A 27,218-nucleotide genomic window follows, 5' to 3' on the forward strand; every position below is an offset into this window, starting at 1 on the left:
TAAATTAAAATGAGTCCATCTTCTCTTTATCATATACTCATAACACTGAATGCTATAAGTCTAGTGTGATGTCTTACAACAGAAAAATGGGAAGAAAAGAGTTCTCCTTTACACCAGTGACAAAATTATGCTGCCATAAATCAAGTGCATCCCCCAGAGGTAGTTGGTCTTAGTGTATAGTTATAGACAGAAATAATACCTCAACTTTAATTAATGCAAAACTAAGATGATTATCTTTGCTAAACTGTCTTTCAAAATTAATTGGTCCATTCCAAATAACTCTTATCAATTGAGCGGACTCAATCTCTTTCCCAGGGAGATAGATGTTTCACAGCTACCTGATCCTGGCAAGCACTCAGAGAATCAATGCTGCTCTAAATCTGACATTTGTAGAAACTCTCCTGCAGAATTTCTACTGCCAATGTGGGGGACTGTTCTCCCAGAGTGAAGTGCTTTTAAGCCAAAACCATTTCTACTGGGTTCTCTGCTGTAAATTTAGAGCTGCAATCAAATATGTATCTGAAAGCCTAAACTGAGCTGAACTTTATCCTGGAGAAGGACCCTAAGCTGCCTGTAAATGACTTGGTTAAATGTCTCAGCTGAGAGGAGGAAGAGGCCTGCCTGCCACTGGAATCCAGAAGCTTCTACTAGTCTTCTTTTGTTTTCTGACTCTAAATATTATTTATACAACCCAGACATTGTAAGAAAAATGCAAGTTTATTTTTATCCATAACTGATGCAAGCTTTCCTCCTGAGCCCCAGAACATAGTCCACCTGTTTCCACAGTAAGGTAAAATTCTTAATTTAAAATTGTCAATAAATGGTATCTTCTTTTGGTTAAAAGCAATTTAGATTCCGTCAAACTTTTGCCAATTCAAAGCTTGAGTTAGTGTCAGCCCTATTTCCCTTCGTCTTTTTTTCCTGTCCTCAAGCAGGCTTTTAAGCATCAGGGAGGCAAAATAAAAGGGGGTCAGGTATGCTGTTGGCAGCAGGGACTATGATTTCGTACTGGTCCTTGTGCTGGTCTCACTTCCAAGGTGATGGTGAGGTCTTTCTCTGCATTCTGCCAGCATCTGTTCAATCTTGGCCTGATAGAACTCAAAGCCTTCAAGGACATCGGCCATTGGCCATCACTTCTTGTTGCCTGCACTGCACGTGCCCCTGAGCCTGGCTTCCATGAGTGCCATATACAGACACAGTGAATCCTCCAGTGACACCTCTCAGATTCTTTCTAGACCCATCTGGGGCTACATAGGAACTTCCATATCACTCAATCCCATTCACAGTCTTTTGGTGTAGAACTATGCCAGGTGGAATGGTAGTGAATCCCTAGATGCCGAGCACAGAACATGACAAAAGTCCCCTGTCACTTAGTTTTCCTTTGGGTCTATGAAATACTTACCTCCTCTAGGACTTTGGACATGACTGGCAGCCTCTCTCTGCTATGTCTTACAATCTCTAGTGCTGAATAAGTGGACTTTAATCCCTCTAAGTTTCTCTGTGACAAGACTTAATGATGTTCTTTCTACCTTTGCCATATAGTAAAACTCTATGATATATTTGACAAGCACTGGCTTTTAATATGGAGACAAACAACTAGAACAATTTGGAAAATCATGTCTTCTTTGTGTAAATCAAGTAGTTTAAAACGATGTATTTCTGTGATCCAAAGGTTCCTCTTTCATTTATACAAATCTTACAACTGACTTCTTGTTTCTCTTTGCATTTCTGCTTCAAGTTCCCTAATTTTCCAAAAGGTAAATAAAAGATATTGACTAGTTAGGAGGAAATAAAGTTCAAAACAACAACAAAAAAAACCCCTCAAATATATATGGAGGCATTACAAAATTATGATATTTACATTATCAAGACATCTAGTTTGATTTCCAAAGTATACAGACCAACGTGTTCTCACTAAAGAACAAAAATTACCCTCTATTTAGCTCCTGTCAAAATCAGGCAGAGAAAGGACTCTTTTTTAAGTCAAGCAAATGTCTGTGTCACCATAGCCTTGATACTGTGTCTGATGTGTTAAGTCAAAAGCAAGTTGAATCACACTCAGTTTGACCTTTACTGAGTTTTTCAAATGGAATCCTTGGCTTTTATCAATAGAAAAGTCATCTAAAAACTACTTCCAGTTTTGCCTCAATTATTTTTTCTATTCTACTATTCAATTTGTTATGTAAAAATGTAGACTCTGCTAATAGGAAACATCTGTATGTTTCAAGAAATTGGCTTGTGTTTAGCTTACTTCCATCTCACACTGTTATTATTCTATATGCTACTTAATTTTTCTTCCTAATACCATATGTATCCTGATTTGCAGAAAACTTAAAGACCAATGGGATTCCTAATCATTTACACCTTTCTTTGGAAAACCTATTAATGTTACTCCATGCATGTCTCTCAGCCACTGCAAACTCTTAAGGTATACGTAGGGTATAATTAATGTAAAATTAAACTCCTTGAGTTTGCTATTATATATTTTACAGATTAAAAACTGAAATTCATGATATTTTAGTTTTGTAGGGTCCTATATCTGGTAATTGGCAAGGATGGAGTAAGAATCTAGCTTTCAGGCTACATCAAGTGTTCCTTCAGCTCCACCAAAAATGATTTCATTTTAAAGTAAATTAAATCTCAATGTAATCAATCAAAATTTAGCTGTCTAAATTTTAATTTAAAACTTTGGGCAAAGAATTACAGATTAAGCATTTTATATGTTGTAAACCTGTAGAAGGTAATGCTTTAGTACTAATAAATACTTGAAAAAAAGATCTCATCTCTGCTGCTTCAGACATTAATACCACTCACATATCACTGTACATGAGGTGCAGAAGATTCCCATATAACATTAACAGTGGCAAATAACTCGATGACTTTTCTTGTATTATTAAGCATTGTTTCTAGTAACTAATGGTGAGAACATCTCATTGTGAGGAAATACCTCCACTCCTTGTTTAATCAAATAGCACATAGTAGAAATATAACTTAATGTTGAAAATTTTTATATTCAGGGCTCAAAGAATTATAGATATTTCTAAAGGTGGCTTTTCTTTCCCTAGGAAAAAATTCTGAGTTATGGATTTCTTTGAACCCCAAGCTAAAAAGGCACACTTCTTCTCTTTCAAGTTAATCTAACTTTTCTGACTGTGTTTAAGGAAGAAGGCTCCCTTCTGGTTCAAGTGATTCTGCTGATTAAGAAAAACAAAACAAAGCCTCTAAGCTACTATAACTGAGTTTTTAACAAATTAGTACTCTTTCTTTAAACAATTCAGACTCTGATAGAAAAAGAAGGCAGAATTAAACAGCATTATCAATGATTTTTTTTCCCCAATCTTGGAAGGTTTTGCAGTCTTCTGTGTAATCTGTTTCTACTGTTTACTTTGCTTCTTTTCTGAGATAATCCTGCTTTATTTTGGATCAGACATGAAGCATACTTATGATGCCTGACTGCTGCTTTAAGAAAACTAGAAGCTTCCTACATTATTCTTTTGTGTGTGATTCGTCTAAAGAAGAGGCTTCCTTATTAGAAAGTCTTCCCCCTCCTTATTAACTTTGACTTAGTACTATTAGACTTCTAAAGTAACTCATTCTAATGAAAAATGAAGGTGCTATGATTTAATATTATCCTAAAAATGTGATTTTAAATATTAAAAATTTTCCTATCCTTTGCATGTAAGATAGTAACCATGTTATAGAATGCATTGCTTTTTAGATCAAACAAAAGAGACAGTGTATTATGCTTTGTGCCTCAAAATCCATTAACTCTTTTCTCCCAGGAGAACATAGTCTGAATCTGAACCTTTCTTTCTACAGTTTATGGTGGTGGTAGGGATTGTTTGGTGGGGGCAGAGATGGGAGGGAATAACAGGTGATAAAGCTATTTAAAGAAGGCCAGATATAATGCTTTTGTTTCCTTGTATTAGGTTTAAGTCCTGATATATGTTTAGTGCCCATGGTTCCCATGCAGGTATTAAGGATATTACGGGCAGAAAATAAATAATCAAGACATAATGGGAGAACTTTGGTTGAATAGAATGATACATGCTGAGGCTTCCAGCAACATTTGTAGGTTCCAGGTTAGTCATCCCACCTCCAACCTCATTTTTCTACTTCATGTTTTCTTTCATTTGTCTCCTCTTCCCTGTAAAAGGGCTACCTTTGACTTTCTAAGTCTCTATCCCTGTCCATCTAGAGAAGATTTACTTTGATTGCAATTCATGGTGATAAGTTAATTCTCCCAGATATTTGCATGCCTTTAAGATCTATTTGCAGAATGATAAATTTGATCTGTCTTTCAAGATGCCTTAAGAGTTTATAAACAGGGAGAAGGAACCTTCTCTTTGCCTCACAAATTATTCTAGACTTAAGAATGACTGACCAAGAGCATGGGTCTGTTAATCTTTTAAGATACTAACAAGAAACTGGCTCAAAATATTCCCTAGCTTAGGGAGTATTTACTGGGTTAATAAGAATTTATTGGACTTATTTGAATCTTGAAGTATCAGGATGAGGTGAAGGATGTTTGAATGTAGCAATGGCCAATAAAACTTCATTCTCTGCCACCACAGAGCAGAGAATGAAGCCTCTGAAGGAAATTATAACCACACATATAATGGATGAAATGAAAGAGGAAGCATGTGATTTGAGAATGTATATCAGAGCTGCTAACATAGTTTCAAGTGGTATTAAAAATTGTCCCAATGAAGTTGAAGATATGAGACTCAGATGTCTTAGATCAATATATATATCCCTTGGTACACAACAGCCATTTGCCATCTCTTAGTCAAATTTCTACCACTGTGAGAGACATGATATTAATCAACTTAAAAAGAGAAAAGGTTTACTTGGACTCACAGTTTTAAATGTTTTAGTCCATGGTTTCTTTACTCCATTGCTTTGGGCCTGTGTTATCACAGTACATCATGGTAAGAGTACATGGCAGAAGAAGCATTTTCGTCTCATGGCAAGTAGGAAGCAGAGAGAGGGAGAGAGAAAGAGGGGCAGGGGGAAGGGAGGAAGAGGAAGAAAGAAAGAGAAAGAAAGGTTCCAGGGTCCAATATTCCTTTATTGGCGTATCCCCAATGACCTAACTCCTCTAACTAGGTTCTAATCCAAAAGGTTCTAACAACTCCCAACAGCATCACAGGCTAAGGGCCAATTCTTCAACACATGGACCTTTGGGGGACACTTAATATCCAGACTGTCTCAACTACCATCTCCTCAACCTCGTGACTCAGCTGTGATAGTCCTTAGGACTATTAACCTAGATCCTAACTTTCTTTTCATTCTGGGCACAGAAGATAGAAATGCTATGCCCCCTCAAAGGTAGGTGGGATAATGTGATTGTCTTTGACCATAAAAATGTGAAGGGAAATTACATATACCAGCTTAACACAGAAGCTTTCTTAATTGCCAAGTGTTTTATCAAATTCTTTCTTTCTTCAATCACGTTACATGGAGCAAGTGCCAAGACATAATCGATCCTGGGTTCCAATATCAGGACAATGGCAATATGGAACAAAGTCTCAGCTAGCCTTTGTTAGACATAGACCATGGGTGTAAAATCAAACTTTTTTATTTATTTTAAGCCATTGAGATAATTGAATTTTGCATAACCTATCCCATTCTGTTATATCTGATCACATTTCAGTTTGTACTAATCGCACATCCTTCAGTACAACATTATCATCCATTCAAACTTTTAGTTGAAAAAAATGAGAGTGGTGGCTGTATGTGGTATTACAAATATGACCATATATTAATATTATACTATTTATTGGCAAGGAAGTACAGCATTATAATTAAAAGCATGCATTCTGCCAACGTGAGTGTGAATCCTGGATCTTGTACTTGTTAGTGTGTGGCATTGGTAAACTTACTTAACTTGTATGTTTCTCAGTTTCTTGATCTTTAAAATATATATAATTATGAGGCTATCCTGAGCATATAAGGGTTAAATGGTAGCAATATCTGGTACATAGTAAGCATGATATAAGTATTAACAGTTATTGTCGTAATATTAAATTCTGTATGAAAGTGTTCCACTTTCTTAGTTTGGTAAAATGTAGTGATTTTTTGTTACCAATTACTTTCTCAGATGTAAAATTGAAATAATTTATTTTGATTATTATCCTTTAAGTCAAAAACTGAAAAATGAAAGAGATCGAGTGTATAATGTAGTGCCACGATCACTTGACACTTTCACATCCTGATTGTGTCTTCTCTGCTTCTTGGAAGATGCTTTAGTAGTCAGCAGATGATTAAGGCATCAGATTTCTGGCCAAGTCCAGCAATCTTCAAGACCCAGAGGTGATAGGAAAGGAAGAATTTCTGAGCAGGTCACCTAGAAGAAAAGGCCAAGTTCTCAGCAGTGCCCTCATCTGCCCTGATGTGAGTCTTGGTCTTGCTTCGGGGCACATGGCAGCAGTGATGCAAACAGAATGATTATGGGGCAGAGGAAGGGGGTCAGGAGACCTGGCACAGGAGAAATGATGCCACATCAGGAGACCTTAGGATCCCAGATGCCTTCATTACAAAAAGTCATTTTTGATCCAAATCTGTTAACTGAAATAATCAGTTTTAACAGATTTCCTTCAAGCAGTTTAGCCAACATATCTATACAGAGTATATAAATATCCCACAGCCATTCATCATCTCTTTCCCATGACATTTGCAATCTCATGTTTTACGCAGCCAGTTATTATGTTAAACCTGGCCAATTTTGCATTTAGGCTGCTTTGTGAAGTGTCATAGCATTTGATGGAATGGCAAGATTGTAAATTGCAATCTGGTCTATGGGAAAAAATATTTTAAAAACATTAAATTCGTTTTAGTTGTTCTCTCTCTCTCTCTCTCTCTCTCTCTCTCTCTCTCTCTCTCTCTCTCTTCCTCTCCCTCTCCCTCTCCCTCTCCCTCTCCCTCTCCCTCTCCCTCTTCCTCTCCCTCTCCCTCTCCCTTTCCCTCTCCCCCTCCCTTTTTATATATTAAAACTTAATGAAGGAAAGATCATTTAGGTGTAATGTTTTCTATTTTTCTTTATCTTAAACAGTTGGGGCAGGTTAGGGCAGGTGGGAAGCAATTTTTAGTGTAATTCTATTGTGTCATTTTAATGGTAAATGTATCCTAAGAGGAGACAAGCTTTATACTATTTTCTGCTGAAATAGCCCATGTTTAAATAAAATATACAGGATAGCTCTTTTGCACTTGTGGGCTATTAAGAGCAGGGAGATCCATCCGGCTGTCAGCTCTCTGGATGGCAGTCAACAAATGCATGGCCATGAAATCTCCACATAAGTCAGAGCAGGGAGTCCTGTGCCTTACATTCAGTGAACTGACTTCAATCTGGGCAGATCTCATATTTTATATCTGTGCTGTTTTACCGTCTGCCATTGTGGAGAAATTTACCATTAAGATTTAAGACCCAGAGATCTGGAGCCTTAGGGCGTTTTCTGAAAGCTCAGTTCTTAGTCATGTAAATGTGTGGTGACTTTTCAAGTTACTTCTGAGTCACAATCAACATAAGTCCCTTCACATTTCAGCAGTTGAAATGTGGAATAGATGTTGGACATGCTACGTCATCAGAAAGAGAAATTTATCACTGTAGAAAGAGTACAAAGACTTTCTTCCCACCGACACTAGTGGCATTAAGACACCATCTCATTCAAATAAAATAAAGTGTAAATTCCTTAATATTTTCTGACCCTCTTAGATCAACTGCTGGCCTGGAAGAGCTAAGGCACAGACATGAAACTGAATTTTCCCCCTATGGTTTAATTTATATTAGGTAGAAGAAAATAAATGGATAGTGTCAAATATTGAAGTCCCTATTTGACTGGGTCAGAAGTTCTCATCCTCTTTGTTCTCAAAACCTCTTAACTTCTTAGAAATTACTGAAGAGGTCAAAGAGCTTTGGTTTATTTGGGTTATGCCTATTGATTACCATATTAAAAATTAAAACTAAAAATGTTTAAAATTTCTATTTATCACTTCACCTAAGAACAGAAACATACCCATTACAGGTTACTATAGGCAACATGTTTGTATGGAAAAATGACTATTTTTCTAAAACAAAAAACATTCATGAAAAGAAGAGCATTTGTGTTACCTTTTTTGAATCTCTTTACTATCTGGTTTAATAGAAAATAGGTCATTTTATTATCTGCTTCTGCATTCACTCTATTGCAATATCATGCATCATAGAGTTTCTGGAAAATTCTTCTTTATACTCAGGAGGAAACAAAAAAAGGCAAATGATATCTTAGTATTATTATGAAAATAGTTCTACATAAAGAGACTTGGGCTTACACTTTGTGCCTTCTGCACTAGACTGTATAAATTTCTAAAATTTTTATTAAATTTGCTTCAATTGTTTAGCTGACACTTCTTTCTCTCCTTCTTCCTTCCCCTTCTTTATATATTAAGGTTTAATCAGAAAAAGATTATTATGATGTACAGTTTTGTTATTCCTCATCTCTAATGACTAAGAAATTACTCCACAAGCTGGGACAGGTGTGAGAGATAAATTTTGACATTATTATAAAAATAGTTTTGCATAAAAGACCTTGGCTCACACTCTGAGTCCATGAACAACTTGTGAGTGTTAGTAGTATTTTGATTAATTATGAAATCAGATCTAGAATAATAGTAGTGCTAACAAGTCCTCTGAAACATTTTACTTCAATTCATTTTTTTTTAATCAATATGGATTTAAATGTTTTTTGGTACCCTTAGTTTACTTTTGTTTCTCTGAACTTTTCTCAGATTCTTTTTTCTCTAGTTCCTTTGGCCTTTTCCAGGATAACTCTGAGATTTCTTGGTGTTCATGAGATTTTTCCCAACTAAATGAAAGGAAGGTTGGTGTGTTTATAATTGACCAAATAATTGCAAAACAGTAAAACATGAATCTTTTTAGGCAACAGTTCTGCACTTTAAATATATGTAAAGAAAATAGGACTCAAGTACTTTCAAACAAATATTTCATTCACATATTTTCCTCCTCAATGTTCTCAGACTGAGTTTTATTGTTTAACAAACGACAGAAACTTCTCACACTTCACCAACCAAATCCCCTAGTCTATGTAAAAGCTTCTACATTTCTCACTGTTTCAACTGTTGTCTCAAGGGTTGAGGGTGAGCAGAGGGATGTCATTGAACTCAAGCAGAGTCTCACAGGGCAATGCAGGTTACATAAGCAAGGTTCTGACCCTCAGCTTCACATGTTCATAAACTTTTTTTTTTTTTTTTTGCAGACTGAATTAACTAGAATCATTGAAATTTTTCATACTAACCACCCCAAAGAGATTGGAAATAAACCTGAATGTCAATGCGTTACATTTTATTGAGTAATATGACCTTCAAAGTGACTTTAATCATTGTTAACTGTTGAGGACATTTGCTCACCTCAATACAATTCATATGAGAATCCAAAATACAAATCAAAGGAAGTCACAAGATAGCCTAAATGAATTTTTTATCAGATTTATATAACTTGATGTGTCTTTGGCCTTTCTAAAAATATATTATATGTCCAAATATCAACAAGACCAAACTTGACATAGATAGTACTAGAGCCTTCATGGCTTCCAGTTTCCATTCACTTCCACCTCTATTCTGTGTGAAACCACTAGAGTTCCCTGACTTTATAGTGCTGATTTATAATTCTCTTAAAGATGCCACTGCAGTTTTACAGTTTATTACACACTGAGACCCTGTGATTTGCCTAGTATAGGCTCTTGGAGGTAGACCAAGAAAGAAGTAAGAGGTGAGATAAGACATAGGGTTTCTATAGGAAAGTATCAGAAATTTGACTCCAAAGTGTAAACATTTCTGTTCCCATGGAGAAAAATTTGCGAAATGTCTTTAACATGTTTCAGCCAAACTTGAATAGATTAATTTCACTGAGAGCCTCTTTCTCATGATCCTCCTGATAAATAGGAATCACTAAATTCAGTAATAAATATATTTGCTATGCTAAGCAGTAGGGCTTATGACCTTATAAAAACATAGGTAACAGAAAACTTAGTAGCTACCTCTGAATTGTACTCTTTTAAAGAAAATAACCATCTCTAAAATGAGGATACTTACCAAGGCTTATTCATACAAAATTGAAACTTACACCCATCAGCAATTAGTATTACCCTGTGTGTATCCAGGCATTTTTAAACTAAATTATAGATATGCAACCCAGTTGATGTGTTATCACCCTGCAAAGCATTTTCTTACATTTTATTCAGTCCCACCCTGTGCCAATCACCAAGTCTGATAGAGACTTAGCTCTCCTTGCTTGCAAAGAACTTTGCCTAGGCCCCTCCATGTAACTCTCCATTCTCTGTAGTAATTTTTTATTTTGTTTACTTCTGCCTCTTTCTCTTTAATAACCCTGTGGATCCAAGCAATACTGTATTTTATCTTGTGTTCTATAGTGAAGGACATATAGCAAGGGGCTCAGAAAACGTTGAATACATGAACCAGTGAACAAATTGCTCCAAAGATCCTCTTTTTGACTCCAAGAGAAACCTTTTCCTCCTGTTGAAACAGTTTCCTCTGATACTTTTTAATACAATTGATTAGCTATCATGATTGTATACTAAAATATTTACCTCTTTAGGATATTAGTTGGCATTAAACAATAAAACATTTTGATAGTCATACTGAGTTAAATTATGTTTTTGTCAGACTTTTTAGGCAGGACTTAAAAATTTTAATATGTTAATTTACATTGTGAACTAGGATGAACTCCTAGGGTGACAAAATTGAATATGAAGAAAGACATTATTTAGGGTGACAAAATTGAATATGAAGAAAGACATTATTTAGCCTTTCACCAACCCCCCAAAGTAAAGATCTTCCAAGAAATATATGTCCTCTAATGTTCAAAAAGGAAGGAGGTGGGGGGACGGAAACAGGGAATAGGAGAGAAAAGGAGTGAAGGACAGAGGGATAGAGGGGAGAGTGTCCATGAATAAGTTTCTAAAACGTATATCCCACAAGTCATCAATTTCAAACGTGCTTTGACAAACTCATATTCTTTTGGCTTCATTGCGAGCCACACTTATTCATACTGTGTTCAAACTCTTTAGTATTTTTAAGTCACTGACATTTTCACATATTCTCCACCCCTCTGTGCTTCACTTGGGACTCAGATTTCATTCTCATACCTGTAACTCTTGACAATACATTTAATTCCTGTACCTGCTGGTTCTGTTATCAGACCTTTGTTGTAAAACTCAGTCCTGGATGAAACCCATGATGCACTTCCGTGCACCTACCCTCCCAGACCTTCCCATCCCCAGCTGACCACTATGGAGGAAGTAGGGCATGAAAGCAGGGGAGCTCTCTAAATTCACCATCACCAATGATTGGGCCTTCAATGCTGTCAAACAGTCCTACTGTACATTCTCATCATTTCCCTTTCCATTCACTTCAGTAAATGTTTAAAAAAAATTCCCATTTTCAACCTCAAATCTCCCACGTCTCTGTTAACAGCATTTATCAAAATTTTAAATTTATATTTAGCAGCTCTTCATCTCCCCAACAGCAACATGAGCTCCATCAGGGTAGGGACCATATCTGTTTTCATACCGTATGCCTGGAACTTAGCTTTTGCAACAATAATGCAGCAAAACCATGAATTGTAGTGATGTACAACAACAGGCATTTCCTCTTCTCATGACTTGAAGCTGACCCAAACAGCTCTGCTGATCTCAGGGGTCACTTACTGGTTTGTGGGTACTGGTGATTTAGACCAGGGCTTAGAGTACGTGTGAGGCTATGTAAGACATATATGGTCTATATCACACAGTCTTCTTTTTATAAATGACCCTTTAAAAATGTGAAAGCCATTCTTAAATAGTGAGCCATACCCAAACAATCCCCAGGCTGGATTTGATCTGTGGGCCATAGTTTACTATTCCCTGATCTAGACTGTGTTGAACTGGCACCTCTGCCTCAAGCAGTGGGTCTAATTCAACTTGACTGCTGTGGGGCGGTGTGTGTGTGGGGGGGAGGTAGGGCTCTCAGATCTGCCTTATGGAAATGTATCCTGGGGTCCAGGGCATCCTCATCTTACGACTATATTAAAAGCAGAAAAGAGCAGGTAAGAACATATGATGCTCTAAATGTCTAGGATTGGAATTGGATCACAGACACTTCAGCCCACATTGTTAGCCAAAGCAAATCAATTGAATCCAATGTCTGTATGGGGTGGTTCGCTTTGTCTTTAGCAGAAAACACAGAAAAACAGAAAGCAAAAAGATGAATAAAGAACATGGTAATGAATTGGAATCAATCATTCATTCTACCACATCATTGTATATTAAGAATTAGAAGAGTAATTCACATATAATAGGTCCCTGAGTATTTAACAAATGAAGAAAGTAGTTCTACAATAACTACAAAATTAACAATGGGCATGATATAGAGAATGTGTACTCAGTTCCAGAAGCCAGGCTAAATATTTACATATATTATCTTTTTCTGATTCTTACAGTAGCCCCTTAGGATAGTTCATATTATTCCCACTTACAACTGAGAAAATTGAGTCTCATAGAGGTTAAGTAACTTGCCTGGGGTCAATTATTATTAAGTTGGACCTCTATCAATTTTCAAAATCTGTGTTCAGATTATTCTAGTCCCTGATATACTGAATTTTTCAGTGTCATTACATGTCAGTTTCATTATTTCTAGCTGGCCACTGTGAAGTCAATCAATACAGCACATTACAAATGCAGTGTGGTCATCTAGTGGTGAAAGAGGAATTCTGTAGGCTATTCACTAAAGAAAAAGTCAACAAAAAACAGAGAAAATTAGTGTTTGTTCAGTTTTTGTTTTCTATCATTCTTGCTAGAAAAGAAGGAGAAAGAAGGAGAAATACCTTGGAAAATCTTTATTAAAATAAACCCTTACATTTCTAAGCACTTTTAAATGGGCACGTGAACAGTGAGCTCTTTTTTTTTTTTCCTTTTTTTTTTTTTTTTTTTGGTACCAGGGATTGAACCCAGGGGCGCTTAACCACTTAGCCACATCTTGGGTATTTTGCTTAGAGACAGGGTCTCACTAAGTTGCATAGTGCCTCACTTTTTGCTGAGGCTGGCTTTTAAACTCAGAATCCTCCTGCCATAGTCTCCCAAGCCACTGGGATCATAGTCATGCACCACTGCACCTGGCAGAGCACTCATTTCTGCTCACAAGATGATAATCTTTTCACATCTTCCATTTCCTACCATTTGTACAATTTCCCATTTTGACATTGCTTCCATCTCTACATGGTCTGGAATCCAGGCATGGCCCTGTCAACCCACCTTCACTTGCAGTCTAGATTCTCACATTCATTTGATCACCTACCAGTTCTTACCATATTATGCAGAATAACAATAACGTTGAATAATATCAAGAAATCATATCTGTAAGCACAAATAATTCACAAAACACCCAATCCCATCCCCAAACTTCCAAACTAGACTTTGACTTCATTGGTAATTTATTGATATAAATGCCTTCTGATGCCATGTCTCATAGATTTTCTCCCATCTAACAACCAAAAGAAAGTTTCTATTTTCCTATTTGCCTTAATTTTAGCTTTTTAAAAAAATCTAATGTTCTTTCCTATCACAATTATAATGTGCTATATTCCCATCATCTATGCATTCTCCCTGCACATTTGTTTAATCTTTTCTCCTCTTCTCCAGAGCTTCCCATCAACTATCCATTCCTTACACCCAGTCTCTCAATTTTGGCTCATTTTGTCTAAAAATATACAAAGGTATTCTTAACTTAGAAGAAAATCATTCTCAACCTCATAATTCCCACAAGGTACTGGCTCAGTATGACTTCTTGCCAATGCAATTTTCAAAGGGAGATAATTTGTGTCCTATTCCTCTTCCTATTTCTGTACCTCTCTTCTGCTCATTCTGCCTTTGCAATTTGGTCTTTCTTTTGTGTTGAAAGTGATCATTGACTCCCTCATCATCAGATCTAGTGACAACTTCTGAGTCTTCCAGCTAATGTGTTTTCACATATGCCCTTTCTGCAGGTGGATGATCCCCTTCTACTTCACCACATCATGACATCATATTGTTTGGAAACTCTGTCCACAAGAATTGTGAGGAAAAAAAAAGTGAACCACCCCATACAGACTTTGGATTCTATTGATTTGCTTTGGCTAACATTTTTCACTTAAAGTACCCAGCCTCAAGCATTTTGTTAAAGTAATGGGAATGCACTTAGACCCCTATCAAGTGTAATCCAATTACATTAAAAATTATTCATTTATGACTATATATGATTTACCCTAGGAACAAAAGAATAGGTGATCCATTTAAGAATATTCATAAAATATAATTAGATAATTTCATCAATTAATTATGCAAAATATTTGATAACGTTTAGTACTAGTTCTTTGAAACAATCTAAATTCTTTAACACTACGAGTAAAAGGCGTATGTTTTTCAGTGGTACAGATTTGGAAAGGAATTGCTGCAAAGATGTGATGCAATATATTTGTGTATAGTTTCAAATGTATTTATATTATTTGGGATGCTCTGGCTGTAGCATATACATTCCCTTCATTATTTCCTATGGTGTGGTGGAACCAAGAGCTGGAGACCAAGAATTCTTACTCAGTTTTATCTTCTGTATTCCATGCACCAAGATATGCTTATTATCTTTCTCCTGACTTTCTCCTGGTCACTCCCCTCTTCTGCACCCTGGTTGAATGGTTGAAAGTAATACCTCATATTTTATCTCTTTTTTTTGGGGGGGGGATTCTGAAGTGGTCTTCTTACCTCTAGTCTTATGTCCATCTAACTATGAAATCCTTGAAAATTCATCCTTGTAATATGAAAATTTGCTCATATTTGTTTTCCTGTTTTTAATAGTTTTATAGATATGTGTTTAGAAAAAAAAACTTTAAGATGCATAGTAAGGTGAAATAACCTAGTTCAACCCCTCACCTTTCAGATTGTAAACTGAAGCCTGGCATAAGTGCAGAGCACTCGGCATAATATATAGGATAACATATGTTACATATGTGGGTGATAATATAGGGAGCGTGCTGAACTAGTGCTAGATTCTCCCTCTGAGTAAAATGCTCCACTGAAATCCTTTTGACAGTGCAACTAATTTTATTCAGAGTCAGGCTGGGTAGAAAAGCCACTTGTGTAACCCAGTTTGGATAACAACGGAGAAGAGGCTTATATGCTAGGCTAATGCAGGCTTTGCCACTCGTGTGCAGTTAAAGCTACAAAAGATAGATATAACCTGAAGCAGTCCCTTCAGCCTGGGTATGATTTGGAAAAGCATCATGCATTGGCTCAAACAGTCTTAGACATCAGGGACAATTTGAAAGAAAAGAAGCAAAAAAAGAAAGTAGCAGATGTTGGGCTGGGGTAGCACATGGTGGAGGCAGCTGCAGGGCAGCTGTTTTCTATCTAAGGAGTCCTGTGGAAGTGCTTTTGTGGTTCTTCAAATAGTTGATTAGAATTTCATGAATGTTGCTGCTATATGAGGAACTTTAGCAACATTTTAGTGTTCTGCTTAAGGTTTTCTTGAAAAAAAAATTTCACTAAAACAAACCAAAAAATGTTTTAAAATACTGGCGAAAATCGAGAATCTGTGGCCATTAGAGTCTGACAAACGGGTTTGATTCCAAGCTCCAAATGCAAGTAACATCTTGAGCTACTTAACTTCTCTAAGACTGAATTTCTTCATCTATGAAATTTAGAACTTATCTCATGGGATTATTGAAGTTAGTGAATTCTTTGAAGTATAGTAGTGCCCCTGCTAATCTATGCTCTCACTTTTGTGGCTTTGTTTACCCACAATCAACTGCACTCTGAAAATATTAAATGGAAAAATTTCAGAAATAAATAATTTAAAAGTTTTAATGCATACACCATTCTGAGTTGTGTGATGAAATCTCACTAAGTCCTCCTAAGGACATAGTTTTTGAGTGACATAAGTTACTGTGTTCTCTCAAGGACATAAACACCCCTTTGTCCAGAGTATCCATGCTGTATACACTATCCACCTGCTAGTCAATTAGTAGAATCTGAGTACCAGATCAACAGTCACAGTGTTTATGTTCAAGTAACACTTATAATGCTTAATAATAGCTCCAGAGTGTGAAAGTAATCATGCTGACAATTCAGATATACCCATGAGAATCCAAAAAGCAGAACGTTAAGTGAAAAGGTGAAAGCTCTATACTTAGTTTGGAAATTTTAAAAAAAAAAAGTGTTTAATGAGATTTCTAAGGGTTCAGTTCAGTACAACCTATAGTTTTTGGCATCCTCTAATGATCTTAGAAGATATCGCTCATGGATGGGATGGGGAACAATAGTACATAAAATGCCCAGTACATAATGAACAGTGATTGATGTCAGTCTGTCCACTACTCCCTAACCTGTCACAACTGAAAGTCATACAGAGTCACACATTTATTTAGAATATCTCTCAAGGAAAAAAGGACTAGAATATCTTCTGTGACCACATTAAATTAGGATGCTCTGATATCAATGGATACAAATCTGCCATAGGTTTTTGTTTACAAGATTTAAATGCCAAACTATTTCTGCACTTAAATCACCTAGAGTTAAACTGAAAAGGTCCTTGATTCTGAAAAGAATGAAGGAAAACCACTTCCCACTATAATCTTTTTGTTTAAAACCAAACTCAAAAATCTTAGGGATCATAATTCCATTTAATTTGTCCTGGCCTCCCTATCCCTTCCATTACAGATTTTCTTAACAGTGTGAAAATTCTGTATTCTGTATGTTATTTCAAATGTATATAATAATCATACTCTGTATAAAATACTAAATTTATCCAAGCAGAGTATCTTTTTTTCTTAGAGTAACATTTGCAGAATTGCTGCTCTGCTGCAACATTTGAAACCAGTAAGGATGGGAGCTGAATCATTGGGTCATTTCTAAGACCTTTACCTTCTTTTCTGAAAACTGCACTTATGGTTTAGATTATCAGTGTCCCCCCAAAAGCTTATGTGTTGAAGCATGAACTCAATGGAGCAAGGTTTGGAGGTAGAGCTTTTAGACAGTGATAGGGCTCTGATCTCATTGGTGGATTAACAAGTTTACTATATTAATCCAATGATATCTGAATGAACTACTGGTAATTAAAGATAGGATGTGGCTGAAGGAAGAAGGTCACTGGGAGTATGGCCTTGACTATATCTGTCCCTTACCCTTCCCTTTACTGTTTTTCTCTGCCTCCTGGCTGCCATGGGCTGAGCATCTTTTCTCTGCCATGCCCTTCTGCCTCACCTTCTGCCATAATGTTGTGCCTCACCTCAAGCCCAGAGCAATAGATTCTGCTGACCATGGGATGAGACCTCTGAAAACATGAGCCAAAACAGGTGTTTCTTCTTCCATGTTGTTCTTGTCATACATTTGGGTCATAGCAACAAAAAACTTACTAACACACTTGCCTACTTTCACTTTTCCCTTTAAGTCATGACTTCTAGCATTATGCTTTTCTGTTAAGTGTGTCACTCTGTCTAGTAACAACTCTGCCATCTCTTATGCACAAAGATATTTTCAATTGGTGCCACCATACCTGCCCCTGCTGGGGAATTGCTTGAGCCAGTGAAACTTGACTTCTAAAAAATCTTCTTGCTTTGGCTATATGTGATTCAGTGGACTCCTGAAATGAAGCTTCAGCTGATGTTCCTAAAGTTGATGTGGATTCTCTCATTTTTTTTTCTCTTTTTCAATATCCTAAGCCTGTACTTCTCAAAGTGTGGTTCATGAGCATCAGCCATCTCTAAGGCTATTTGTGGGGGTCCATGAGATAAAAAATATTTTCTCTTTAAAGCTAAAACATATTTGTCTTTTTCATGGTGTTGACATGTGTAGTGAAGGTGTGAAAGCAATGGAAAACTAAACTCACACCCTCGTGCAAATCAACACAGAGCCACTAAACTATAGCAGCAGAGTCCCTATTTTTTACCATAATGCATTCACAGAAAGGAAAAATAAAGGCAGTTTCACTAAAGAATGTCCTTACTACACTGTAAAATGTATTAATTTCTTTAAATAGCAACCCTCTGATGATGCATTTTTTTAAAAAGATAAACCATTGGGAAACACAAAGTACTTCTATTCCATACTTAATTGTAACAGTTGTCTGAATAGAAAAACTGTTGTGTGACTGAATTGTGAACTAAGCTAGCTACTTTTTCCATAAAACATGATATTTACTTGAAAAAACAACTGACAAACTATGGTTGTGTGAACTTAGATATTTGACAGATATTTTCGTGTGAATGAACAAGAACATGTGTCATGTCAAGGTGAAAAACTCAAGTTTAATGCCAATAATAACTTTGAAACTTTTAAGCTAAAAAATAGAATTTTGGAAAACTTATATCAACCACAGTGATCTTGGCAGCCACTAAACATATAAAAATGCATTTTTCCAATTAAAATATGGTTTTTGATAATGTATAATGCTATATATAACATTTGGAAAATCTGCTAGCTCAATGAACTAGTATTTTTCCAAATGAGCAATATATGATTCCAAAAAATCATGCATGGGTTAAAATATCCATGCAAAGTACAACATAGATCAAAATATTTTAATGAGACAATGAGAAATTCATTAAAATTGAGCATACTTGCCTATCATAAATAATCTTTAAAAAATTAGCACTTTTTGAATTTTGTGTAATTTCAAATAAGATGCATGCTTCAAACCATACATAAAAACAATCCAAAATGTCTTATAGAGATTAATGTAAAATATAATTTCATCAAATTTCTAGAAGAAAACATAGGAGAAAATCTTCACAACCTTTAGATAAAGATTTCTTTAATAAGACATCCTTAAAAAAACATGATAATTTGAACTTTGCCAAAACTTAAATGCCTGCTCTTCTCCAAACATGAGAAAGTGAACAAATGAGAAATATTTTCAAATTAGCCAGACTATATCATGAATTCTCAAAACTCAAAAATATAAAACAAATGCCAAGATAAAAAGTGAACAAAAGATTTTATCAGATGCTTCATCAGAGAAAATATACATGGAACAAATAAGCATATGAAAGGTATACAAAATTATTAATCATTAGGTAAACAAAAATTAAAACAGCACCCTTATTAAATGGTTAAAGTTTTTCTAAAAAAAGAAAAATCAATAATGCTAAGTACCAGCAAATATGAAAAGGAAATAAAACTCAAACATCAGAATGTAAATTAGTATGTTCACTTTGAAACAATTTGGCAGTTTCTTATAAAGTTTAATATACTGTCACCATATGACCCAGCAATCCTATTTATAGGGTATTTACTTTAGTAAAACTAAAAGCTTATGGTCACACAAAAGTCTGTATGTAAATGTTTATAAGAGCTTTTTTTGTAATCACCAAAAGCTGGAAACAACCCAAATTTACTTTGACTGATGACTGGATGAGCTGTAATACTTCCTTTCAATTGAATGTAACTCAGCAATAAACAGGGACAAACTGCAACAATACAGATGACTCTCAAATGTATTATGCTTAGTGAAAGAAGCCATACTAAACATTCTGTGGTTCCATTTTTATGATTTCACTTCTGAGAAATTCTGGAAAAGGCAAAACCACAGAGATGGAAAGCAGATCTGTGATTTCCAGGAGGTAGAGGGGAAAGAAGAGTTGAAAGGGGAAGAGAGAAATTTTAGGGGTAAATGGTACTTGTCTTTTTATTAACTTGAGTACTTCATGCACTTGTCAAAACTTACAGAAGTATACAATAAAAAAGAAAAAATTGGGGCTGGGGTTGTAGCTCAGTGGTAGAGTGATTGTCTTGCATGCATAAGGCACTAGGTTCAATACTCAGTGCCCCACAAAAATAGATTAGTAATAAAGGTATTGTGTCCATTTACAAACTGAAAATATTTTTAAAAAGAAAACAAAAAAAATTCTGCATGTAAATTATGCCTTAAGAATAATTTTGGAAAGAACAAAATATTTTGAAAGGAATGGATAAGACCCAAATTCTTCTTTTATTACTGATAAACCAGGTACCAGAGAGTTAAGTGTCAATCTGTGAGCAAGTTATTAAAGTCACAGGTTGTGCCCAGCCAGAGCAGGCCTCATGCTCAGGGCCAGTTCTCCCTCCGTGCCTAAACTCCTAGCATAATTGAGACCAGTCAGAACACATGCCCTCTGCAGGTAGGCTACAAAGAGAAACTAGCTGCATGTTCTTGATCTTCTCCTAGTCCTCCAATAAGACAGCTTATTTCACCTCTATTAGAGGCATAGAGGTGAGGAAAGAGGATGGGTTGGTTTGGGGGGTGGGGGAAACTCTCACGCAGAAAACAGAAATGGAAAGAAAACTGTTCCCATTGCCAATCAACTTTTCTTTTAGGAAAAAATAAAAAAGTTAAGCATATTGGAACCTGATAAGCATAGGTAGCAGGACCTTTAAAACAAAGTGCATTTTTGCAGCAAGTGACTAATCCTTATAATAACACCACCTTTTAGAAAACTCCTTTTCCTTTAAGAAATCACTAATAGAGCATGTTCCACTGCCTATAAATGTTCCAAATAAATTATGTAGGTTCTATTGCAGTACCCACTTGACTACGTGTCATTTAAATTCCTATAATTTCTCATAGGTACAAATTATATAGCAGCCAAGCTGGATCAAGTCTGTTTAATTATTGATGCATGCTGTTTAACATAGCATCATGGAAAGATAATCAGTTAAAAATTACCTCTGATTAAAATGATGATGTGTACATATAGCTATAAGCATAAATTTCCTGTAACTTAGTTTTCTTACCCATCACTTCTCTCTGCTCTCAAGAATTTGCCTTTTCAAAGATTTTCATAATTTAAGAAAAACTCTTATTTAAAAAAATATTCATGAACAATTAGAACCTGGAGATATTAATATAAGAATGTAAAAATCTGAGGCTAATATTAATAATTTGTTTAGTGATTACATTGACTTATTCGCTGAACATATTTATGTTTTCTTTGAATTCACTATTTTTGAACTTCGGCCACCATTTTAAATGATATGTCAGGTTCTATAAATGATCCTGTAGGACAGGTCAGGTTGATAAATGAAATTCACTTTCAATTACATATACTAATAATTGGGTGAGCTATGGTAAGTTGTTTGTGACTTTAGGCCCATATATTCTTCTCAAGAAAGTGAGCCCAGAGATACTCAGAGGTGCTACCAATTTGGGTTTGTAATGGAGCTCTTGATTCTATTACATGCATCACAGAGTTTCTGGTGTACCCCCAACTGAAAGCTCCTTTGAAATAAGCCTCAGGGACCATAGAGAGATTGATCATTTATCTGAAATAATGTTATTTCTGTGGTTTAGTCTGTTTGTGCAACCTCTGGAAAATATTTCCTGTCTTAACTTAGAATAAAAAAAAATATTGTTCACAATTGGGAGAATCTACATCAGGGACCTATTTTGGATACTTTCCCATTATGACAAATAATGTATTATACTTTTTAATATACTCTTTATAATGATGTTATTCTTTATTCATCTGTAATACAGAATAAATACATGTCTCTAGTATATTATCATTTAAAGCCAAAGGGCAAAATATAAACTCATGAGCCAGAGAAATATATATTTATGTAGTTAAATATAGCATGCTAATCTTTTTTAAAGTCAATTTGAAAGGAACAGAAACTGTTGGTGCAAAAGACATATATGCATTATTAACAGAATATAGGTCATTTTGCAGAGTGTTTCCTTTTCACTTGTTAAGGGAGAACAAACACAGAAGCACTAGGTTTTATTCAGAATCAAATTTCATTTTTCTGCTGCTATTTGAGAATTCAATAAGTGAATTTTCCAGATAACTGAACTATAATTTCAACATTTTTCAAAGCCACTCGTTTGCCTCCTCCTCTCATAGGAAGTATTCTAATGTGTATTGAATATTGTATGATCTTCCTAAGTAAAAACTTTCAATACAATTTAAGCTTTTCTTGATTATCTGAGGTCATTGTTAATACCATATTTTCTCAATTATAAGATTTCATAGTAGGAAACAACACTGTTCCAAAAACAATTCTTCCAGAAAAAACAAATAGGGCAATTTTCAATATGCTAATTGATAAGTTATGTACATCTCAACTGCAGAACTGTAGAGGTGGGTAGAAAGAATTATATTGGAGAATGTAGAAACCATGTTGATAAGTTCCTCAGGTGCAGCAATATGCCTTTGGGCTCTCTCCTTACTGCTTTCAGATTTTCAGTTGTCACTTTCACCCACATTACCTACAGTGTAAACTTCTGTCTATTCCCTTCCATTTTGCTGCTGCCCTGAGCTGCTAGCTGTTATATGGCAAACCCAAATGGCAAACTAGTCAATAATTATGTGCTAAATAATAGCAGTCAGATTCCTCCCTGAGGCTCTAAGGCCATACCTCTGTGCTGAAGTTTTTTGACAACTGCTTCTGTGCTTAGAGGTTTTGCTTTACATCTAGTGTCAGAACTGTGTTCCCACAAACTAGAATTGCTAGGAACTTGCATTTTGGGTGAATGCTGTGCTACCTGCATTAGGAATTTTGAGATGTATTTCATGTATAGACAACTACCTGAAATTTCTACAATTCTGCATTCTTATAGCAGGAAAGAAATACATGAAATGTTGATACCTCTATGGCCTTGTTTCAGAATTGAGTCCATCAGAAAACACATTGGGATCTCAGGGACAAGAGCAGATGGGCAACAGGGCCTTAGGAGCAGGATGGACACTACCCTCATCTTGCCATCAAAGCCAGTGGTCTTGAGGCACCTGGCAATATGAGTGCCCCATGTCTGCAGCAAATGTTAATGGTGGTATTTCTGGAGGAATACGGAAGAGTGAGAAATTAAGTCAGAGGAAAAATTCATGTCTTGGGTGATTCTTAGTCATAAAGAGACCACAGGAGTGGAGTCAGGACTTCAGTCAGTGAAGAAAGAAAGACGCAACACTTGGCAGTCCAAGGAAAGTCCATAACAAAGATGACCAGGATCTTAATACTCCAGAAAAGAAACTGAGTTTCAGAAGTGCCTGAAGGGAAACTTCTGAAGGGCCCAGGATTTCTAGGTGGATCTACAGGATAGGAGTAGAGACTAAAGTCACTCAAGAGGTATACAGTGCTGAGTTTCTCCCTTGTATCTCCCAACAACCATGATCAATTCCAGCCTTCACCAACAGGTGGGGCTTAGAAACCCTGATTTACTTTTCTGAGGAACTTGATAGAGATGAGCCTGATGATGAAGGACATTGAAGGCCAACTTCCCTGTGGGAATGTAGGAAATCCTAGAGAAGTCAAGCAGAGACAAACACATCTTGTTTTCAAAGTCCATCATGTCCCCCATTGGACTGTACCATCATTATAAGGAAAACCATGGATATAGACAAAGGTCTGTTTATAAGTCAATTTTTTGTAGCAGTAGATTCTTCTGGCCTGGACTAAGAAACTCAGAGAGGAAGGAAGACAGAAATATATATGTGATAGGAAAAGAACCCATCTGACCAAGTGCAAGGAGTAGAGAAAAAAAAATTCTGAAGCGTATAAAATATAATGTGGAAAAGATAACAAGAAGATGAAAGAGGGAGAATCTCTGACAGCAGCCCATCTGCTCTTCAGGGTAGACACCAGGTCCACCAACCCCAGGCCTTTTCTCTCCCTGAGATTGATTTATCTGCTCCCTTTCCATCTCAGTGCTTGTCACTGCCAGCTGCTCATTGCTCCTACAATTGTCACCTTCTTTCTGTTACCAAATCCATTTAAAAGAGATTTTTTGATTCTGTTGGTTTTGATGCAGTTGTTGAAGAAAGGAATGGAGGAAGGGAAGAAAAAAATAGAAAACCAGATAAGTAATATATATTTCCCTCTTTTTTCCTATTCTCTATTATCATTGTATATCCCATAGTTATTTCACATATTCTATAAGGCACTCTGCCAAGCTCAGAGGCAAAAAAAAAAAAAAAAAGGAAAACGATTGCAGTGTTCTCATAGAATTTACAATGTAGGAGAGGCATGCATAGAATCAGGATGAGCACACAATAGTTATTACCATTGAAGTACATTCCTGGTATAAGGGAAATCTAAAGAAAAAGCATTGATCAGAGTTGGGAAATCAGTCACATGTTCTTCACAAAAAAAAGGAAGATCTTGGGTGAAAACCAAACCTTCAGACCCCACCACCATCACCACAACTACCCGAGCAAGCAACAGCAGGAGTCGCAATGTATCTTAGGTCAAGTTCCTTGAGAGTAGATGCTGCGCCCCTCCCCTGACTCAGGCAATGGCAAGGCCCTACTGAGGTGGATGGCGCAAGGCATCCATCCTCTGGAGGAGCGCAGTATGTTTCTGGGAATGGGCTGATTTGTTTTTGTATTCCTTTAATAAGTATGGTTTTGATTTCTCATATGACCATTAAGTATAAAGCAAAAATCATGACTTTCCCAATTAATGCAACTACTTCTAAAGCATAGATCTGTTTGCTCTAAATGCAATGATTCAGCTGTGGAGTGTAAATTGTTAATGTCTAAAGAAAAACTCCCTGTATTCCTGTCAAGGAAGTTTTTGAGAAATTAAATTAAAATCTAGAGAAGAAAAATTAATGTTAAGAAGATAGATTAGTGCTTAGTACTGGGCAACTTGTTCTTGTTCCTGTGCACAATGGTTTGTGCTCTTACTTTTGTTTGATTAAAAGTAATAACAAGTCAACCCCTTGCCGTAACCATGGCACCGGTTCCAGTCAGTAAGTCAAGAAAGAATAGTCAAGGTATAGGCCAATAGTTTGGGACATTTGTAACTATTATTAAAAGTTAACTAAGCAGAAACTGCTCAAAGCAAAACGCGAACTGAAAGTACAAATGCTTGCTTATGCATAAGCCAAGATATATTCTTCTATTCTAATTGTAACTAAGTAATATTTTGTTTTGTTTGAATAATGATTCCTGTTTTGTAACCACAAAGTACTGTAAGCCTGCCAAAATGAAAAGTATATATGATCAACTTCACAAGTAAAGATTGGGATCAACACCTTCACTTTGGTGTCTGTGTTGTTTCTCCACCCCCTCTTTCGCCGACTCCTCACCATCCGTTCGTCTCCTGAGACCCCCTGTTGGAGCTGGTCTCCGACATCTGGCACCCCCCGAACAGGGACGATCGGTAATCCGTAAGTCTGATGCATTCATTTCATTAAGAAGTTTTCGGGTGAGGATAGGATCTTACCTAGGGTACTGCAGACCCCTTAGCAAGGTGCTAAGTAAGTGAAGGGTAAGTAATCAGAGAACTTATTTTGAGAAGTCATTGGTCATAAAGAGTCTAAAGAAAGAGGACTCTTTATTGATATAGCTAAGCATATGCTCCATAAACGGGGCATTTCAGTTTCTTCTAAGCAGTTAAGACATTTTTTTAATTTTATTCAAGAATGCTCTCCTTGGTTCCCTGAGGAAGGAACCTTGAATTTAGAAACATGGAAAAAACTAGGTAAAGAGATGAAGGTTTATTATGATCATCATGGGCCAGAAAAGATTCCTGTAGATGCTTTTGCATTATGGAATGTTTTTAAAGATGCTTTGGATCCGACCCATGAGGCAGTTTGTTTGGCTCGTCAAGTGACTGAGTCTGAACAGACCCCCTTAATTGAGGCTGCTGCTACATCTAGATTTTATAAAACTACATCCCCTCAAAAACAGTCTCAATCTGATAATGAACAAGGGGATGAAGAAGAGGACAAACAACTTTCTCCTCAAGATCAGGAGGACTTAGAGGAGGCTGCAGCTCGATACCATAACTCTGATTGGCCACCAAATTTGTTAGTCTCTATGTCTCCTGTGCCTCCTACACAGCCCTCTGCTCCTCCTGATTATTCTCAACAAAATAAGACACCTAAAAAACAACCTAAAAATCTTCCCTTTCTGGGAGCCATCACTGAAGCAAAAAATCAGGGTGATTATTCTTTATGCTTTCCTGTTATCCCTCAAGGGGAATTTGATGATTCACCTCAATGGGAACCTCTTCCCTTTAAATTAATAAAAGAATTAAAAACCTCTGTTACTAATTTTGGTCCAACTTCCCCTTATACTTTACAATTGGTAGACTCAGTTGCTGCTGAATGGCTTACGCCTTTTGACTGGCAGCAGACAGCCAAATCCTGTCTGGCTCCTGGACAGTATTTACTCTGGAAATCTGAATTTGAAGATCAAGCAAAACAATTAACAGGAAGAAGTATTATTAAAAGAGGACAAAAGTATACTCTAGGTATGTTACTGGGTAGTGGAGATTATGCTTCTCCTCAGAGCCAACTTTCCCTTAACAAAGAAACCTTAACTGAAATCTCAAAGTGTGCTGTTACTGCATGGCGAAGCTTACCTAGTTCTGAAACAAAACAAAATTTTCTTTCTAACATTAAACAACAGGCTACAGAGTTATATGAAGATTTTGTGGCTCGCCTACAGGAAACTGTTTCTAAGGTTATTACTAATACTGAAGCTGCTGATATACTTATAAAGCAGTTGGCCTTTGAAAATGCTAATCCCACTTGTCAAGCTTTACTTCGACCCATTAGAAAAACTGGGTCTTTATCTGATTTTATTCGTATGTGCATGGATTCTACTCCAGCCCATATTCAGGGGATTGCTATTGCTGCTGCATTACAAGGCAAGACTTACTCACAGTTTTTAAAGGGTTATGGTACTAAAAATAACAATAAAAATTTTCCTTCAAAAAATAATACTCCTAATATTAAAGGTCAATGTTTTTCTTGTGGACAGACAGGACATTTTAGTCGTGATTGCCCAAATAAACTATCTAATAAAAATCCTTTTATACAAAATAATCCTCCAAAAATTCCCTGCCCCAGGTGTCATAAAGGCTTTCATTGGGCCAAAGATTGTAGGTCAAAATTTGACAAGGATGGAAACCCTATAGTCCCTACTTCTCAGAATCCAATGGAACAAAAAAACGGGGAATGGGGCTCCCCCCGGGCCCCACAAAACAACAGGGGCTTTCCCAGACAAATCCCTTCTTTCGTGGGCTCTCAATTAGCGACTTGGCCCGAGCAACTCCAGGAAGTGCAGGATTAGACTTGCCCTCTTCAGTTCATGCTATACTTACTCCAGATTCTGAAGTTACTTTGATTCCAACTGGGGTCTATGGACCTCTTCCCCAAGGCTATTTTGGTCTAATATTAGGGAGAAGTTCTCTATCTTCCCAAGGCATTTTTAT

Source organism: Ictidomys tridecemlineatus, chromosome 12 (genome assembly GCF_052094955.1).
Source record: "Ictidomys tridecemlineatus isolate mIctTri1 chromosome 12, mIctTri1.hap1, whole genome shotgun sequence".
NCBI lineage: Eukaryota > Metazoa > Chordata > Mammalia > Rodentia > Sciuridae > Ictidomys > Ictidomys tridecemlineatus.